At 43.2% G+C, this 19,914-nt stretch overlaps 1 protein-coding gene across 1 annotated transcript in view; it reads left to right on the top strand.

Moving 5' to 3' along the window:
* Window positions 1-19,914, top strand: part of aopep (aminopeptidase O (putative)) — an 81,411-nt gene that overhangs the window by 6,157 nt on the left and 55,340 nt on the right. The gene's annotated exons all lie outside the window — the stretch shown is intronic.

Here is a 19,914-nt window from a genome sequence, read left to right as displayed (position 1 = left end):
TAACATTTTTCTGCTCTTATTTAATGGCCAATTTTTGGACAATAATTTAAAAGTTGTTGAGAAACAGAACATCAAATATCTGCCACAACAAAGTCAGCACTTTATTTTTCAACTTTATCCTGCTGCTTTTGCTTTGGTTTATCCAAGTGAAAAGTTTTTGGCTTGCAAGATTAATGACATACCACATCCAAACCCATTCACTCTGTCTCAATCTTCTTTGCGAAGATCTTCCCCATTGGAATTCTTCACTGAATTAAAGTCCAGCTCCTTCCAAACTCTGCGCAGTCACTTGTCATCTCTCCTTTTACCACTTTCGACCAAGGCCTGAATGATTTCTGAGCTGCTAGCATGTCTGTGTTGCTTATAAAAGGATGTGTTTCAGTTGTAAGTTTGAGACTGAATGCTGCCACTATTGATTTCTTGTCTGCAAGAATAGTCACACTTAAATACTTAAGCTGCACTAGATTGAAGCCAGACAAAATGTAAACACATAAAAGTTGGCAGACAAAGGAATTTTTCAGCCTCCTAGCTTGGCCTCTACCCTTTTTCCATACACTATCTCTGTCTTCTTTCATAGTCCCATCATTAACCCACCACTTTTCATTACTTTTTCTTATTCCTCCCATCCTTCATCCCCTTCCCTGTCCCATCAATAACCCACCACTTTTCATTACTTTTTCTTATTCCTCCCTTCCTTCATCCCCTTCCCAAAATGCTCCTCCTCCCTTTCCTCATCCCGTTTACAAAACTCACCACCTCTTTCTTCCTTCATCCCTTTTTCTAACCGAAACAGCTTTCTCCTTATAATTAATTCAATTCAATTCAATTCAATTCAATTTTCATTTCAATTTTATTTATAGTGCCAAATCATAACAGAAGTTATCTCAGGACACTTTACAGACTAGGTAAAGACCACACTGTATGATAAACAAAGACCCAACAATTCCCCCGTAGAGTACGGTGGCAACGAAGACCTTCCCTATTACAGGCAGGAACGTCAGACAGACCCAGCTCTGTGGAGGACGGCCATCTGTCTTGACCGGTTAAGTGATGGTTAAGTCTGTCTTGATGGTTAAGTCCCATCACATCTCTTAACCTGCGTCCACTGTTTTTTTTTTTACATTTTAGCCATGACATCGACAGTCAACTTTACACTGTATTATCTCCATCCCTTCTTTCAAATATAACATGGTTCATCTTTAATTCATTTCTCCCACTTTAAGACCTCAAAATCCTAACCCCAAAAACCTTGACCCTCTTGATTAGAGAGATGGCTCACCTCTTCTCTGGGCACATATTCATTGACTCAGCAAGTCATCCAATAGCCTGCTGTGTTGTGTCCTTTATATTTTTTACCTTCACTGATTTCAGGTGGTCTGCAGGCTCTCTGTTCCACACTAGACCTATGTGTATTTATGTACGTATGTTTATGTGCAGTTTTAGTAGAGGTCTGGGGGCAGATGGGTGGGAGAAAAGCCACAGGATGACAGATTCATTGTCCAATGCACTATAGATAATTTTCTGTTATCCTTCTATCCTGAAAAAATGCAGTAGTGTCCTCCTTCTGTCACATCTTCTTCATCCATAACTGTCTTTTACAATTTACTCTTTTGGTCTACTTTCAGTTTCTCTCTTTGCCCTCAAAATATCCCTAAATGTTCAAGCCCCCTGTGTTTGCCATCCTTCTCTGTCCTCTCCACTTTTCTGTATGGTCGATCACTCTCCAGTCTAGCCTCTAGCCTTCTACAGTAGCGATAGTTTCCCTGGAAATCAAGTTTTAGGTTTTCTTTCTTCTCTTCTGCACTATAATACTTTCAGATGGCATATGGCATGCTTGTAGTTATGACTGAAAGCCAGCCGGTAGCCATATGAATGAAGTTAAAAGTGGAAATTGAAGCAAAATAAAGACCATCAATGACTGGCCTTTTTAATAATTGTGTTGATAAAGTAAACTGATTAGGTTGGTCAGTGAATGTTGTGTCTGCGGTCTGCAACCCCTGTCTCTCTTTCTCTCTCTCTGTCTGCCTTTTCTCTCTCCCCGGTGGCCTCCCTGAAGAAAAGTGCCTCAGACAGGATATGAGCTCATATCTGAATGTGAATTCAGGGTGAATTTCTGATGTTATAGCCAAGAGTGGTCTCAATCAAAGATATTTTGAAGTACAGAGGGCGACAATAGGATCGCTGTCTGAACCTAGTTCTCAACTTTGTCTACTTCTTTCGACTACTTTACCCAAAATACAGAGTGCTCTTTGATCTATGGAAAATCTCTCCCCCATCTTGTGAAAATCTGTCTCCATTCCGTATTTATTTTGAACGAACATCAAGTGCTAACACAGAGGCTGTTCTGCTGTGGCTGCTGCCTGACGGATGTTTTCTTTTCCTTAGTAGGATAGCTCCCAGGCACTTATCCCCTGTGCCCTGGCTGTTTAGACCCCAGTTAGCTGCAGATGACGGAGAAGAGATTTAGGGCCTTCATTAAGCTTCAGACAGCACCTGCACTGACTCCCTACAAAACTCTGCATGGGTCTCAACCCAATGTCAAGTCACTGCATCCTTCCCTCGGTGTGGGTGGTTCGGTCCTACATGTCTCAGCACTTAACCACAGGGTTGTGCTATAAGGAGGTGGAGAGGTCAACCAAAATGGAAGCGTAGATTGAGATGGAGATGAGAGAGAGATGAAGAGGGTAAAGGCGGGGTTCACAACAGACCAGCGAACCCCCAGGATGTGGGAGAGGATGTGTGGATTATTCCCAGCAACAAAAACTATTAGCCCCTGGAAGGACTTCAGAGACTGGCGCTATTTAATCTAGAGATTGGGAGGTATGTGGGCCCCAGTGCTTGGGACCAAGCCAAGCGCAGTTTTTGTGCAGTGCCCCAATGGAAACAGCAGGAGTGGAGGGGCTATGGGACAGGGAGCTGTGGAAAAGAGGCATGAAGCTGTTGTAGTGTGATGCAGAGAAGGGAGGGTAGAGGCGAAACAGGGGAGGATTCACAGTGGCATGAAATTTTTATTCTGAGATACGGAGAGGGAGGGCAGGAAACCGAAGATTAAGGAGTCAAGTAAGGGCAGGTCTGAATTCAAGGGCTGTGCCTTGTACACTGTGTGCACCCGCAGGGCATTCTGATTCACACACGCACAGCTTACAGAGGATGAAGCCAGTCAGCAGTTCATAGGATTTCATGTAACACAATTTTAGTTTATAAACAATGAGAGTATCAATCTATTGACATAATGCTCATGTTCTACTTTGGCTCCGGGAGTTCTTTGGCAGTCCAACAGATGCATTTTGGCCTGTAACAGGCATGCTGTATATGCTGAACAATATCTTCTCTTTCTTTTTGACTGTACACTTTCAGATCGCCGTTATTCTTTTTTCTGTTACTATGACAAACCGGGCTAAGAGAGTGAAATGTAGAAGCACTGCTGCTTGTCCTCTGCCTATCCCATTAGTAAAGCCTTTAAGACACAGAGTAGACAAAAAATATAGAATGGTTAAACCTTGACAGAGGTGAGGGATGAAGAGGGATCTGAGATAATAGGATACAAAACACAGTATGAAAGAGGTGCCGTCAGTTGGGGATAGGGGATTGTTCTGAATGATGGAGGGACACGGGAATGTTGTAAACCAAAGCTCTGTTCTGAGCTGTTATGGTCAGACCTCCGAATGTTTCCTGAACATTAGTAATTAGTGTGTTTGTGTGTTTTCTATGCACATTTGTACATTTGTGCCCTTTATTTTTATATGCCTTAGCTCATGCTAGTTTTTTTTCTCTTTTTAAAAAAAATAATTTGGGCGTGTAATCTCCTCAGCACATCTCAATCACGTCATTTGTTTCCGACTGGGAGTGACAGGAAGGGCACAGCATTTCCTCTCCCTCTGTGAAGCCGAACTCCGTGTGTCCCAAAGTGCTGGCTGGACTTCTCGGACTAATCAGAGATCACTGTGTTTGCTGTGTGCCCAAATGAAGACATGTCTGACATCCCTCAGAGAGCAGTGTTGAAACAGGCCTTTTAGTAGCGTGGGTGATGTAGGTTTTGTTTTGCTTTACTGTAGACAGGCAGATTCCTGTGCTTGTGTTTGTATGAATGCTTGTATTGTTCAAATAAGGGTGCAAGGATGTGTATTTAGAGCGATGGAATGACGTCAGAGGAATGCTAAACAGATCATTTTTCATTGTCTGCTTTTTTCTCTGTTGGAAAAAAACCCCCACTTTTTGTAAGTTTGGAATATCTTTATGTTATAGCTATGATCAAGCCAACTGTGTTATCCCTTGTTGTTGCTGTTGGGGGGTTTTGTGACAAGGTAAGGGAGGGCCACCGCACACCACTTGATGGCGGACTCTGATAAACCCACACACATACAAACTTAAACATATTTGTCTCTCAACCAGCTTCCTTCATAATCGCTTTTTTTTCAAGCAGAATAGCACAAACATATTGGACAAAAAAGGCTTCTTGCAAACATGTTTATTGACAAAACAGTTTTCTCCAACTATACAGATATTTCCTTCTGATAATTGATTTGATTTCCCATCTTCCTGTTTTGTTTTATTCTAAGAAATGGGGAGAAAAAAAGATCAAGTAGTTAAACCGCTTCTTCCTTTTGCAGTACAGCCAAACTAGGCAGCCATATAACTGTCCCAGGCACTAGGTAAAAGTTATGACAGGTGTATACCTTTTGACCTTACTAAGTGGCTCTGGAGGATTTTCACCCTGACTTCAGTTGACTGCATTGTTTGTTTATGGACTAGCAGGAAGTTACATTGACTATTGGTCCCTGTTGGGAGGAAGTAGGGAGCTGAAGTGCCGGGGGGAGTTAGTACCCTGAAGGATAATCCCCTGTTGCCCTGGAGCTCTTTAGTGTACCACCTGAGCTCTTTTTCATCTTAAATAGGACCAGACCAGTGTTTTTTGCATGTTTTAACCCATTAACTAGACATCACATGTTCCTCACGTTACTGCCGACCATATCCCAAAGCATACCACAAGTTTTTTCGAGATACTGGGTTTCATTTTTGTGGCAGTATGGTTGAAATTGTTGTTACATTATGTTATTCCCACATAGTAATACAGCTGCAAGAGAGTGTTTTTTTAGACTTGGTTCCAAACAGCTACCTTTTTAATGCAAGAAACTACTAGGTTCCTTATTATAGTCTTCACAATGTGCATGTTTGCTAATTGTTAGTCTTATCAGCTTGTTTTCCTTCAACTAAGCAAATTACTTTGATGACAGCTGACTCTCAACTCTCAGTCATTGCACGTTAACTATAAATAGCTAAATTGGGGATGAAATGTTAACAATAATGGATTTCTGCAAGCTGATTTTCATGGCCTACTGAAATGACTAAACACTGATGGTTTCTTGGAATTAAGGAAATTAATCTCAAAGTTTTGAAAAATAATTTATTCAACTGCCCCATGATTTGTATCCTCCTTGGCCCACGCTACACCCTTCACAAGTTTCACATTAAAAAAAATTGTATTTCCCAGACGCTGTTTTGCTCGTTAGCAGAGGGGCAGTGAGCCGAGCAATATGCAGTTTTTTTCTCTGATAACTAAAGATCCAAATGTCTGATAACTAAAATCGTTCATCCAGTTAAAATATATAATTGATATAAGTGACCAGATTTTAAAAGTCTGCGTCTTAAAACTGGATGGACAATTTTTGACAGCTTCTGACCACAATCCTGACACATGCAAAAAGTGGATATGACGCCTTTGACAGAGGACTGCAACCAATGTAAGCAACAACTCAACACAATACATAGTGAAGGTTGTTTTTAGAAATTATAATGTGGAAATTCTACATATGATTTATTTAACTTTGAATAGAGGAATGCTGCTTGTTGTATTAAATGGTAACATGTGGCTAAAGTAAATATAACAGCAGACTAAAAAATGCTAATTAAAAAGATTAAATCTTAACCTGCTCCTGTTTCTAACGTGTCTCACTTTTTCACTTCACTGGCCATGATTCCCCATCACTTTGCACCCTTACTGGATTATATCTCCTTGTTGACCTTTGTTGTCCCCTTTTTCTCTGTTCCTCCTTACTCCATTTCTTTCCCAGTCCTCCCACTGCTTGTCCTCCCCTCTTCCCTCTGATATCTCAGTGGATTTCTTGCCTTTCTTCCCCCCTCTTTAGTTTGATCTGTGAAGTAACCCTAGAAGTGTGCGACACAGACATGGTCTTTCAGGAGGCAGTTTGAGGGTTCAGGGTGGGAAGGGCGGGATGTAAGGGAGGGGGTCGTATTTTTTGGCACGGGAGACAGCTGTTAATCAAATAGTCAAGGATGAGATCTTTCTTTCTTCCTACCATGAGTGGATCTCTCTCTCTTCTGTAGCCACACAAAAGAGCCTGGCGGTTTTGAAAAGGCAGCTCTGCATGCCTGCACCTGGACAGAAGGAGAGGGAGTGTCTGGTGCACACTTTTAAAGTGATTGCGAGTATTTAAGATATTTAGTTGAGCTTTATGTCTCTTTCACTACAGTTCCCCTTGTTCCTCATGGGACAGCTCCAAACCCCACAAACATTGGCCACTATTATCTATCTCTTCTCGCTTCCTCTGTGCTCTTAATGAAGATAGCAGGGTCCAGTTTAGCAAGCGTTTAATCATTGCAGGGACATTCCTTTCTAGTTATCTTTGGCCTCTCAACTTTCCTTTACTATTTGCAGTATATGTTTACCTGCTCTTCTACAGTACCTTATCAAAACTGAAGGAGCCACCTTTGAACTCTTCCGCTGCTTGATAGACAGACAGATGTATATATGCAGCATTGCTCAAATTTATAACAACTGTTGCATGTGCTGTTTTTGTTTCCCAGGTGCCATATATGCTTCCATAGTCATCAGTAGTTGGTGAGTGATGGTGCGTTGCTTTGAACTGCCCTCAGATGTGAACCTGCTGGCAACAGCTGGCATATAGTACTACGTTTCGTATAGTAACACAGACACACTGTGCCATAACTCTGGATTAGAGGCTGTTGCAAGACAGGCCTGTCACTGCACACCCATTCTACAAACTAATGGATGAGTCCACAGGACCCATTCCCTGGAGTGATGGATGGGTCCATTGTATGGCGTAGGGGACGCTGCTGCTCTTGGTGTGCATCCTGGGGCGTGTGTGCATGTGTGTGATAGTGGAACCTGGAGGCTGGGGGTAATTTCATTTGTCTGTGCAAAGCCAGACGGCTTAATGTCCGTGGGACCTTTGCGCTGAACCGGCCAAAATGAGATATTTGAAACAAAGTGCTGTGAAATGCTCGGTGGTAATGCTGCTTCTGATGTCTGGGTTTGCTTTTAAGCCCTGGGGAGAGAGCTGTGCTCCAAGCTGGTCTTGCTTTTGCAAAAGTCTGTTTTAGTCACACTAGTGGCATGGCTCTATGGATGGCCGTGTCGGTCTCTCAATTATTCTGCCCGTTGGTGCAGACTGAAATATCATGTATATAACAACTATTTAATGGATTGTCATTCAATTGTGTACAGATATTAATTGACATTCAGAGGATAGATCCTAATGACTTTGCTGATCCCCAGACATTATATATAGTGCCCCCACCATTTGCCCTATGAAATATTTCAAAATCGACCACATGGATTGGCACAACATTTTGTATAGACAATCATGGTTTCTAGACAATTAATCCAAATTTTTGGTTTAATTGTTTTGATTTTTTTGGTTTGTTGGTAATCCTTTTTTCTCTAGTGCCACTTGTTTAATTTTCATGGAAATTGTTAGCAATAACAAACAAAGAATAATAGAAAAGTAGTTTATCACCAGCCCTATCTTTTAAGTATTCTACTTTACAGTACAGTTCTGCAGGAGTCAGTCCTAAAACCTGGAAATGAGCTAGCGTTCTTAAACCTCTGGTTCCCTTGTCAGTCTGTTTTTTGAATGGGTTTTTGGTTAGATGTCTGAAATAAAGTCTGTGGTTAACACAAGCTCAAGTTGTTGTTTTTTTGCATTTTGTTATGACATATCCCCCTTATAAAATGTTGACGCTTGCTCATGTCTTAAAGAGGTGATTGCTAACACGTGGCTAAATCAGACTACAGAGGTTGTCAAGCGTCATCACACTGAACATGTGAGATTAGTTGGAAGCTAGTCGTAGTAACATCGTAGTCGTATGACCATGGTGTTTTTTTCTACTGGTGATTGTATTTATGCTTCAAAAATAATATGACATTTGTTTGTTTTTCAACAATAATCCAAAAATCCAATGTAAAATAAAAGAGCCAGGGTGATTTTGCATTCCTCCTCATGTTAATAGCTGTTGATTGTTCTTGTACCTTGTTACAGCAATTGTCAAGTGAAAATCACTGTGTACTGTTTTCCAGTGATAATCTATTGTTGTGTTGTTACAAGTGTGTTGTTACAAAAGTATTTACATCTAGCACCTTTAACCCACACTTTATCCATCAACTGCATGTTTTTGTCTGACAGGCAGGCAGGCCGACCAGGTGGCAGCCTGAAACCCCTTTATTGGAGAAAGCTCTGCTTGCTGGCTAATTTCACTTCGATCTCGCCTTCATCCATCTTTCCATTCTGTCAAACACTTCTTATATAGCCCCGCAGTACTGAGCGGTCTCACTTTCCATCTCCTCACTGTCTCATTGTCTCTTGTTACATAAGAGAGAGAAAAAAAATTGTCTATTTATTACCCTACAAGCAAGAAAATGTCTCAAATTATAATCCTTTGAAATAGATTGGTTCTTTCTTTTTCACTGAGGCGGTAGTTTAAGCCAGGAGAGGCTTCTGAGTGCTGTGCGATGAGTGATGAGGTTTGCATGAAAATAGCTGCAATTGTACAGGAACGTGCATTATATCACATAAATGTCATGTCAACACCTCCCTCGGGCTGATTGACAGGGACTTGTTGTAGCCAGATGAACTCAAACAGCACTGCATTAACACTTATTAAAACATTGGATATGCCGCTTTTTATTATTGCATTGTATTGAGACAGTATGGGACTGTGAAACATTTGATATCAGACTTTGATTACAATACTCTGTGTCTTGAGTCAGTACATTTGTAGATTTCTTTTTTTTTATTGCCCCCATTTCTTGTTCAGGTGTCCTCTTGGAAGTGTCAGTGTTTCCTGTGGTGCTTTTAACAGATGTTTCTCGCTGTTTGGTCTCCAGTATATCAGCAATATTCCAGAATTCAACCACCAACAGAGAGCTCACGGTTATAGACAAATAAGTGTCCATTCTGTTTTAAATCTGTTTTCCACACACACACACACACACACACACACACACACACACACACACACACACACACACACACACACACACACACACTCAAGAACATACCTCTGGCGTGACATCAGTTTTTTGGACTCTGTACTAAAAATGGAACAAACTGCACCGTGGATTGTTTTACTGTTAAGAGATCCGATGGATCAGACATCTGCTATCACTTCCCAGCTGATACGGATTCAAAGTGGATTTGCTGAAAGCGTGCGCGCGTGCGCGCGTGTGTGCGTGCGTGTGTGCGTGCGTGCGTGTGTATGTGTGTGACTCTCTGCTGGTTTTTGTGGGTGCTCTGTTATGACTGCACCTTATAGAGTTGTTGCATCTTCACGTATGTATCTGTCTGTGGACGCAGGCATTCTTGACCTACATGGATCCCGACCATGTGATACAAGCTTGACCTTCTTAGAGCCAGCTATCTTATGTACGCATGAATAGGCTGTTAAGATTAAGCACTTGACAACAACTAGAAACTACAGTCTAACCTTGAAAACTGCCACTTATTTCTTATGTGCTGGCACTACAAAGCCTCATTTTCTACAGACTTGAGCAGCAGAGTTGCCTCCTTGTCTCTGATGACCTTTGATATCTTTTCTGCAATTTATTTTCAGGCTCTGATGCGATGCTGTGCATATGGGTGGGGCAGCTCTCCTGGGGCCCCAGCCTGGCCCTCGTTAATGTGATCAGGCCCTACATGGAGTGGCATTTGGCCTGGCCCTGTGGGGCCCCGTCTCAGAGCTGATCTGCAGCCAGCCTGGAATGCCAGACATTTGAAGTCAGACTTGTTAAAAAAGAACGAAGGTTGGTAGGAGTTTGGTCAAATAGGCTCCCGTGTCTAAAATAGCCCTCAGACTTCCCTGAGAGGGAGGGAAAGGAGACAAAGCGTCTTCCCGTCAGCTGACATTAGGAAAGGCCAGTTCTCCAACCTTTGCTTGAATAAAAAAGAACAGACAATGTCGTAGTTTGTGTGCTTGTTGTCTTTCGGGTGGCTTTTGTCTATTACCGTACCTGTCTGTCAATGTGTCTTTCAATGTGCCCATAACAGCCTTCCCAATAAGAAACATGCAAACAATGTATGAAATTTCACCAGCGATGGTTCAGCAGTTACCACACCAGGGAATTGATACTGCAATTGGGGAAAAGTAAAACGCATCACACTGAGTGACAGACGAGTGAATGCTCTCTCTCTCTCTCTCTCTCTCTCTCTCTCTCTCTCTCTCTCTCTCTCTCTCTCTCTCTCTCTCTCTCTCTCTCTCTCTCTCTCTCCTTCCTCTCTCTCTCTCTATTACTCTTGTAATTCACTTTTTCACTTTCTGAATTCCCTTATCTCTTTGTTCTCATATTTTTCCCAAATCTTTCTATTTATGTTGTTAAATTATATCTCCTTTTTTACTCTGTTTGTCTCTCTCTCTCATTTACAAATACATTGCACACTCAGCGCTCATCATCTTTTACCTCATCCCTCTGTCTCGTGGGGCTGTTTTACTGGTGTCCCAGCTATGAGCTTGGCTTGGCTGGGGATGTCAATTACAGGACTATGATAGGGCCCCTGCTGCATTATGCATAGAAGTGTCCCGCTGGGGAAAAAATGGCCTACAGCCAGGAACGATGGATGGAGGGATGAATAATGGATGGAGAGATGGAGGAGCGAAACACTATTGCAATCTGCGTCTCACCAAATTGAAGACTTACCCCGGCTAACACCACTGAAACTCAAGGCCAAGTCACCCTGGGTGACTCAGAGTTGTGAGGTTGTCATTTGAGAACACAGAAGGGCTTTAATCCGTATTTCATTTTGTGTGTTAAGACGCAATGGGGTGCCACCATCAGAAAGGTCACCTAAGGTCTTTTGTCTGTTATTCTATATGCAGACAGCCTCTCATCGGGAGCAGTTTTGTTTACCGCCCTCTATTAATTCATTGCGCTGTTGGTAAGCTTTTAAAATGTAGAGTGTTTGCCTGTAAGTGTGTCAGTGCAAGTGTTTTTGTATATATTTTCTGAGCCTATTGGGGCCTTGTTTTCTCTGAGCCTTAAGACATAACACGTGAAGGCAATAAAGAACAAGAAATATAATTAATAGAAGATACTAGTATTTGTGTTTGGTATCCATTTAAATCTCAGATATTGAAATTCTATTTATTTAATGTAATGTTAAAAAGAACATGACTGACTTGAGAGTATGAGGTACATCTTTATTACATTTCAAAGACTCTTTATTGCACAGCTACTGTAGCAGGCTATTAAAAAGGGAGATCACAAATATTAAAAAAAGACATGAGACAGGTCCAACTAATTAAATTCATTTACATGCTCTTAAGGTGTCAGTGACCAAATTTAAATCAAACTTCCCATCACTAAACATCAAGTAATGTGCTATTGTCAGCAAATTATCAATAACCCTAATGAGGGTCCAGACCAATTTTTTCTCTTTTGTATCCCCTTTATTAGTGTCTTGGATCCTTCATTTATAGTCAAAATAAATTCAGGTCGGATGAGCATGGCCTCGATGTTACGTTATTTCCAAAGCTAAACTACATATCATCAAATACTTACGTTTTGCACAAGAAAATTAAAATAGATAATCAGAAGATAGCAAATACATTTTAATCACACACTCTTTTACAGATGTAATCAATCAGAAACCTTTACTACAGTGCTTGCTTTTTACACGATCGAAAACTACCTTTTTTTTTCTCCCTCGTTCTTAAAAAGCTTTCCGTCAACAGGGACTCGGCTCAAAAAATATCTGCGTCCACATGAAACCAGTGAAACCGGCTAAGAACGCTGTAATACACATGCCAGACCTGGATGGGGTGCTGTAACTGCCACAGAAAAACACCAATAATGGCGAAGAAGAGATGAAGCGCTGCTGTTGTGTATAATCATAATACAATCACTGGAGAGTTTCTTGCCAAACCTGGCAACTTCCCAAATCCTCTTTCATCCTATAGAGAAATCTAGCGACTGTTTCTGGTGTTATATACTTTTGTGGTGTTTTGGGCACTGTGATGCACAACTCACTCACTGTACACAGAGCAGCGGGTGCTACTCTCACAGGCGGTCACTGTCTCGGTAGATTTTGCAAATTTTCACACCTTCTTAGCAACTTTATTTGTAAAAAGCTACTAGCGACAAATTAAGCGACTTATCCAGACCATCAGGAAAAAGGGAGAAATATGTTCCCTGTCTCTCTCCATGCAGCAGCACTGTTGTTGTTAGAGTATGTGACGCCGCAGGCTTAGAGGTTGGAAGTAGGGATGATGACGGCATCGTTTAACAAAGTATGCGGTTTCGCCGTCCAGACGAGAACGCCACGGGGGGCATTTTCAAATCTTCCCACTCTGGGACCCGGTTACAAAAGATACCGTTTTCAGGCTCTGATAATGCCGACTGCGTGTGGACGGCCGGCCAAAACGATACTAAAGTTGTGCGGTTACAGGAAAATGCATCTTCGTGTGGCAGGCGCTTAGTGTGTGGCAACAGTTAAAAGCTAAATTTGCTCAGTTTTTTCCTCTCCACATACAGTAAATACAGCAGTTTCGGGGGATCAGGTACTCAGGATATACTGTATATAATTTATTTTTCCAAAAAAGATAGGTCTATTTCTCACAGTAAAGTAAGAAGTGAGATTCTGTCTCAACCTCTCTTTTATAAAGAAGTGAACAGATATCTTTGAATAGACCTAATATTTTGGATTCTTTTATTCAGATCCATCTTGAAAAAAATCATTTATTAAGGGGAACTAATGACAATAAAACCAACTTTGGACTTCCAGTAGAGTCTAGAACATCATAATATTAACAACAGTATTATGGGGTGATATCATATATTGAGAAACCTGTAATTTGTGAAAACTCATCTGAGGGCACCACTCTTTCTGAGCTGTTCAGATGAAAACTTGGGATTAGAGCATTTTTAATTTCCCTGAACTCTCAGAGTAAAAATAAATGTCATCTAACAGCTGAAGAACAAGACAATCGATAACGAGTAACACTTCCATTAATATTATGGTGGTAAGCACAAAAACACAACAACAACATGTTACTTTGTAAATGTTTTGTCGACAAGTTTGCAATGCAAAGACAGAGGTCTGGAAGTTGTATCATGTATCTACACAGTTTCTGAGAGTTGTAGTATTATCACTTAATGCTTGATTGATTGTAATTGTTCATGCAATCAGCAGCTTTAGTAAATCTGTTGTTTAGTATATGACATTTTGCATATTTCATCTCTCATCTCATCTTCATCCGCTTATCTGGGGTCGGGTCGTGGGGGCAGCAGCTTTAGCAGCGGACCCCAAACTTCCCTTTCCCAGGCCACATTAACCAGCTCTAACTGGGGGATCCCAAGGCATTCCCAGGCCAGTGTGGAGATATAATCTCTCCACCTAGTCTTGGGTCTTCCCCGAGGCCTCCTCCCAGCTGGACGCGCCCGGAACACCTCCCTAGGGAGGCGCCCAGGGGGCATCCTTACTAGATGCCTGAACCACCTCAACTGGCTCCTTTCAACACAAAGGAGCACCGGCTCTACTCTGAGTTCCTCACGGATGGCTGAACTTCTCACCCTATCTCTAAGGGAGACTCCAGCCACCCTCCTGAGGAAACCCATTTCGGCCGCTTGTACCCGCGACCTCGTTCTTTCTCTTTCAATACCCAGCTTTCATGACCATAGGTGAGGGTAGGAATGAAGATTGACCGGAAGATCGAGAGCTTTGCCTTCAGGCTCAGCTCAGCGGTAGAGCGACTGCAACACTGCCCTTGCTGCTCCGATTCTCCGGCCAAACTCACGCTCCATCATCCCCTCACTCGTGAACATGATCCCGAGGTACTTGAACTCCTTCACTTGGGGTAAGGACTCATTCCCTACCTGGAGTAAGCAATCCACTGTTTTCCTGCTGAGAGCCATGGCCTCAGATTTAGAGGTGCTGATCCTAATCACAGCCGTTTCACCCTTGGCTGTAAACCGGTCCAGTGAGTGCTGAAGGTCACTGACCGACGATGCCAACAGGACCACATCATCTGCAAAAAGCAGAGACGAGATCCTCAGCCCACCGAACTGCAACCCCTCCCTACCACGACTACGCCTCGATATCCTGTCCATGAAAATCACGAACAGGATTGGTGGCAGAGCGCACCCCTGGCGGAGGCCAACCCCCACCGGGAACGAATCAGACTTACTGCCGAGGATCCGGACACAGCTCTTGCTTTGGGTGTACAGAGATTGGACGGCCCACAGCAGTGACCCCCTCACCCCATACTCCCGCAGCACCTCCCACAGTATCTCCCGAGGGACCCAGTCATATGTCTTCTCCAGATCCACAAAACACATGTAGACTGGATGGGCATACTCCCAGGCCCCCTCCAGGATCCTTGCGAGAGTGAAGAGCTGGTCCGTTGTTCCACGTACAGGACGGAATCCACATTGTTCCTCTTCAATCTGAGGTTCGACTATAGGACGAACCCTCCTTTACAGCACCTTGGAGTAGACTTTACCAGGGAGGCTGAGTAATGTGATACCCCTGTAATTGGCCCACACCCTCTGGTCCCCCTTTTTAAACAGAGGCGCCACCACCCCAGTCTGCCACTCCCTTGGCACTGTCCCAGACTTCCATGCAATGTTGAAGAGACGTGTCAACCAAGACAGCCCCTCCAAACCCAAAGCTTTCAGCATTCCTGGACGCTCCTTTGCCACTGTGGAGTTGTTTCATAACCTCAGTGACTTCGATCAAGGATTTTGACAATGATGCGTCAACAGGGGCCTCCTCCAGACGTTCCCAGTTAACCCGCACCTCTTGTTTGGGCTTACCTGGTCTGTCCAGAATCTTCCCCCATCCTCTGACCCAACACCAGATGGTGATCAGTTGACAGCTCTGCCCTTCTCTTCACTCGAGTGTCCAAAACATACGGCCTAAGATCAGATGATACGATCACAAAATCGATCATCGACCTTTGGCCTAAGGTGCTCTGGTACCACGTACACCTATGAGCATCCTTATGTTCGAACATGGTGTTAGTTATAGACAATCCGTGACTAGCACAGAAGTCTAATAACTGACGAGCATGCAGATTTAGATCAGGGAGGCCGTTCCTCCCAATCACGCCTCTCCAGGTGTCTCCATCATTGCCCACGTGGGCGTTGAAGTCTCCCAGCGGAACCAGTAGTCCCCTACTGGAGCCCCATGCAGGACTCCATTCAGGGTCTCCAAGAAGGCAGAATACTCCGAACTGCTGTTCGGTGCATATGCACAAACAACAGTCAAAGTTTTCCCCCCTAACACCCGCAGGCGTAAGGAGGCGACCCTCTCGTCCACCGGGGTGTTGGAGTTCACCGAGAGGGTGTGAGTATCCCCACACCCGCCTGGCGCCTCACAGCCTAGGCAGCTCCAGAGAAGAATAGGGTCCAACCCCTATCCAGGAGTACGGTTCCAGAACTGAGACTGTGTGTGGAGGTAAGCTCCACCAGATCTAACTGGTAGCGCTCCACCTCCCGCACAAGCTCTAGCTCCTTCCACGACAGAGAGGTGACATTCCACTTCCCCAGAGCCAGCTTCTGCTGCCCGTGTCTGGTCCGTCGAGGCCCCTCACCTTCACTGCCACCCGTGCAGCAGCGCAACCGACCCAAGTGGTTCCTCCTGCGAGTTGTGGGCCCACAGGATGGAGAGGAGGGAGGTGCCACGTCACTTTTTCGGGCGTGCTCGGCCAGGCTCCGTGGCAAACCCGGCCACCAGGGCAGGGTCTCTCTTCCTCTTCCTCGTCTGTCCATTGAGTCTTTGTGAACCATTCTTAGTCCGGCCCCTCGCCTGAGACCACTTTGCCATGGGAGACCCTACCAGGAGCACTAGGCTCCAGACAACACAGACCTCAGGTTCACAGGAACACACGAACCTCTCCACCACGATAAGGTGATGGTTCCTGGAGAGGACATTTGCATATTTTCAAAACAGAATTTGGAAGCACAGTGCAATGAAAACGGTGTTTGCTTACGAATTGGTAATCAGGAAAAACATTAATCCCCAAAGCAGATTCGGACCTACAGTATAGTGCCGATGGACATGTGCTGTGCAGGTGCTTCAAATGCATCAATGTGTGTAAGTCTTCTCACACATGACGACTGACAGGTCCCTGATGTCAACTAATGTCAGTCAGTGTATCAGTGAATGTGAAAGATGCTGTTGTTATTCATCCCCACCATGGTGGGATGACACTATTTGTCACTGTAGTGATGGATTCCGCATCCCTCAGAGGAGCATGTGCAAGTGCCGTCTCTGAAAGGCTGTCTTTGTGTTTCACACTCACTCACACTCACACACACTCTCTCACACACACACACACACACACACACACACACACACACACACACACACACACACACACACACACACACAAATGCTCACATATAACGCACCGCTGGAACTGACAACAAAGGCCTGCTTATCCAATTGTGGGGGAATAAGATTAGGCTACAAAGAAACTCATAAGGCTAATGTTAGCATCTCCTGCTCCAGTGAGAGCTTTTGTTTGTGTAATCAGGAAAAACATGGGATTAGATTTAAGAGGCTGTCTCGGAAATGATGCCTAGAAGACCCTTTTGTATGATGTTGACATGTTCCTGACTAACAGAAGGCAATGGCCTGCCTTCTATCTGATAAAGCAATCCTTGGGGAAATAAAGAGTGTCTGTGCTGATCAGACAACCGATTTTTTTTCTTCCAAAATAGGCTGTCTGGCAGACCTGGCCTAACCTATGTTTTTACTCCCTGTTTTCCTTAATAATTGACTTGTCACTATAATAAGGTTAGGGCAAGGAAAGAAAATAACTCCTCTGTCATCTGATGTTTTAAGATGCTAATCTTTGCTTGATGAGAGCAGCTCATTTGACAGTTTACGATAATTCATCAGTAGCAGCAATATGTGGGCTTATTGTGCCTGTGGGAGTAGACTGTCAGAGCAACAGGTGAATTCCTTTTTGCTACTGTGTCACAGTAGTTGGAAGTAGAACCACTCTTTATAACTCTTTTTGGACAGAACAACACATTGTGTGGTTTATGATGTTTACATGTAGTTATTACATGGTATTGTTGAATACTCAATTCTGATTTGTCAATCACCGCATGCTACATTCTGTTATTTCTGTATGGAATACTGCTGCTATGTATAACACGCCGCTGCTCTGGATGTAGTTCTGATCTGAAGGATCATGTCCATCAATCCCCAGAACGAAGTCCTGTAAATTGAGCGTCATCTGTGGCAAAAAAGCATGAAATCAATATTTTGTGTGAAATTATTGATTTCTTTAGTAGGTAGCTATGTAATAAGCAGGATAATGCAAGCTATGTGGGTCATTATTGTAAATGAACCCCCTTCAGGACCCCCTTCAGGGTGATTCAAGACCTGCATCATCTTGCCTGGGTTCCATTCGCAATGACCAGCTCGCTCTGCACTATCCCTTACTTAGCATACAGTATATTGGCGATGCTTAAATAAACTAAAATGGAATGAAACAGAGATAAAGACCTTGGTTCTGTAATATATCTTTAACACATTTGACACACTAATAGGAGATAGAGAGAGAGAGAGAGAGAGAGAGAGAGAGAGAGAGAGAGAGAGAGAGAGAGAGAGAGAGAGAGAGCGAGAGAGCGAGAGAGCGAGAGAGAGAGAGAGAGAGAGAGAGAGAGAGAGACCATTCATTAGCACCTCTGTGACCCCTCACTCATTCTTCCATTGAAGAATGGCCTGTCTCTCTCACGCACAGTCGGACCTAAGCCCCTCAGGGCACCCAAAGCCCATTACATAAGACAGAAGTAAAGAATGCTCCAGAAAAGTCTTCAGCCATGACCTTGGCTTTGACAGAGCACTCCTATTGGTCCTGTTCCAGCGGCGCTGTCTCATGGTTAATAGTCACATGTCCTGTGTCCTGCAGTGGGAAGTTTTAGACAGTTCTTGTACAATATCTCAAATGAAATGGATGTGGTTCAAACTGCGAGATGGTTCAAAATGACAAGTGTAACTTATTTATTCCTTCAGAAAATTTACTAAATTGATTATTTTTATGTTATAAATCTTGTTTATGGATCCATCCTAACTCCTTAATCACTATATTAGCTTTGGAAAGACACTGCTGTCTATTATGGTCTTGAATAGGACTCCTCTCGACTCTTGACTGCCTTTGAACTTGGTCTTGACTCGACTGGACCTGAACTTGGACGTGATTAAATTGGTCTCAACTACAGCTCTGATCACTAGCCTGGCTGTAGACTCTTAGGGCGCACTCACACTGTCCTCCCGCACCGCGCCGCGGGCTTTAGGGTACTTGTCCCCCCTCCCTCTCCCCCCGCGCCCCAGCCCCGTTTGTACTCACACTGCCTGGGCCTCGTGCAAATGCCTCTTGCTGTCCATTTTGTGCGTCTTGTCGACTGTTTTTGAATATTTTCATCCGACCAAATCTGCAGTAAACACTCCACCTTTCACCGCCATTGTTGTTGTTGTTAAGTGTCCGCGCATGGTCCCTCCTTCTATTTTCTATGTCCGAACAGGCGCACATACCGCTACCGCCGTAGGCCTCGTGCTCGTGCTCGTACACGTGCGCACGCTCGTGCTCGTACATGTGCAAACGGGCTCTACAAAAGCCCACCTCTCTCAGGCGGGCCGTGGACGGCCCGCTGTCCACAGTTATGCGCGGAGCGGGTGCACTCACACTGCTTAAACGCACTAGGCTTTAGCTGAAAAAACGGTTTTGGCCCGGGACGGAAGGACAGTGTGAGTGCGCCCTTAGTCTTTTCAATGTATTTTTGTGGCTGAAGTTCTTGTGAAAAAAATTTGAAAGAATTCTTTTTTATTTTTTTAATAGGAAAGAAAGAAAATAACAACTTCCAACGTGTTGCATCATTTCTTAAATTTTTTTTTACTACACTACAATGTTACCAGCAAACTGAACCTTATAAACGTGTATCTGAATGAGATCTGTGTCTGTTCCAAGCCTTTTTAGCAGCTTAGTATTCTCTGCTGGCAACAATCGTGTGCAGTGAAAGAAACTTTCCAAACTCTCGTCAAACTTAAAATGTACTTCCTTGATTGAGAAGAAAGGAAAAGTTGAGAATAAAACCACATTCTTCACTTAGTTTTTTTAAACCAGATATCTAAACTGGACATTAGGGGAAAAAATAGTATTTATCAATCCACATTTGCCAATCATTATATTGTAATTTAGCTTCTCACAACCTTGTTATTTTCTCTTTAATTGTGGTTGGCTCGGAGGTTTGATAAATTGCTGTTATTGTTACGGCTCTATACAAGCAGGAAAAGCCTTTTATCTTTACTTACTAAAAGTATTTTTTGTGTATGTTGCACAAATAGTTTCTGTTTTAGAGTGCACAGAGGCAAACACCAGTTGCTATATTTACACTTCAGGTGCACATAATCTAAAATTTGATCATAACTATAACCATATGTGTAATATCCTTGTGAGAAGAGATTAAGGTAAATCTCAATTGACTTAATTGCTCAATGAATCCATAATTACAAACTAAATATAGTCATATGTGTTTGTTCTCAATCTCTTTGTTTATAATTATATTTTATTGTAAAAACTCTCTTCAAACCTTACATTTGCAATATTGAGTTGAATCCACATTAAGAAACAAAGTGAAAGAGTAGGAGT

The sequence above is a fragment of the Echiichthys vipera genome (genome assembly GCF_963691815.1).
Source record: "Echiichthys vipera genome assembly, chromosome: 4".
In the NCBI taxonomy this organism is placed as follows: domain Eukaryota; kingdom Metazoa; phylum Chordata; class Actinopteri; order Perciformes; family Trachinidae; genus Echiichthys; species Echiichthys vipera.
The sequence above is the reverse complement of the archived record's forward strand: the minus strand, read 5'-3'. Positions and strand labels throughout refer to the sequence as shown.